We start from the raw sequence: 1,199 nt of genomic DNA, 5'->3' as shown, positions 1-1,199 counted from the left end.
CCCCCCCCCCCCCCACACACACACACAATTTAACCTCTGAAGGCCTCTCCATCTTCTTCCACCAAAGTGATGTGCCCAGCTGGCTGGTTCCAGCTGATTGCTACATTTTCAGGAATTTGCAAGCTGATTGTTAAACACAGCTATCATTAAAATTTAAATTATACAAACTTACAATTATATAAATTATAATAAGAACGAAGGTAATACATAGAACTCATCACTTTCTAATGTTTTCTACTACATTTTACTATTATCTATGCTTTTTAGGTTCTTCGCATCTATTGCATCCATGAGGTGGGAAAACCATATACTTGTGTGATCCTGCCACATCTTTTCCCAACTCCACTGTAAGTGTGTATACAGCACTTCCTCCCCCCCACCCCCACCTCCATCCCTGCTGCAGTTCTGACTTATGGGGCTCAGGTCGGGAGAACAGGTGTACACATATGAGACCTTCAGACCAGGTAGCTAGGCAACTTGCTCTTCCTCTGAGGGTTTTGGGCAAGGCAGTCCTTGATTTCTAGTCCCCAACTTCCAGATACCTCCTGAACTCTAGGGAGGGAGAGGACGCTGCAAACACTACCCAGATTGAATCTCTCCTGCCCAGGGTCTTGGGTACAGTTTAAAAGATTTAAAGAAGGCAGAGGGCTGCCATAGTGTGCCCCCTACCAGCCCCTCAGCACAGCACAGCATTTCTGCGCAGGTGTCCCACATACTGCCTTCTGGCAGACAGAGAGCTCCACAGAGGTCGCCCTTGCGACCAAAGGGTCCTGGGCCCTTGACCGCAGTGTCCTCCCCTCAGGGTTCCATACTTCCCTCCCAGAGATCCCACTGCCCCTGGACATTGCCCCAGGGCCCCTCCTCCCCTTCAGACTCAGTCTACTCCATCTTCTTCTGTGTGTGTGCGTGCGTGTGTGTGTGTGTGTGTGTGTGGCGATGGCGGGGGGCGGTCGGGGTCTGGCCCTTAGTGCCCAAGTGCCGAGTGCCAACCGCTGAGATCTCCTCTGGGGGTAAAATCCCAGGTCCCTGCCTTGCTCAGGCAAGCCCCTGCCTCTCCTGGGGCTCAGGAGGCAAGGCTCAGCCCAGGGTTCCCGCTCTGTCCACACCTTCCTCCCGGCCCAGCTGGGCTCCTCTCCCGCGCCCACACACGATCTCTGCGGAGCGCCATCCCTCTGTGCCCTCAGGGCCCCACGGAAATC

The sequence above is a fragment of the Neophocaena asiaeorientalis genome, unplaced genomic scaffold (assembly GCF_003031525.2).
Source record: "Neophocaena asiaeorientalis asiaeorientalis breed wild unplaced genomic scaffold, Neophocaena_asiaeorientalis_V1.1 scaffold30, whole genome shotgun sequence".
NCBI classification, from domain to species: Eukaryota; Metazoa; Chordata; class Mammalia; order Artiodactyla; family Phocoenidae; genus Neophocaena; species Neophocaena asiaeorientalis.
The sequence above is the reverse complement of the archived record's forward strand: the minus strand, read 5'-3'. Positions refer to the sequence as shown.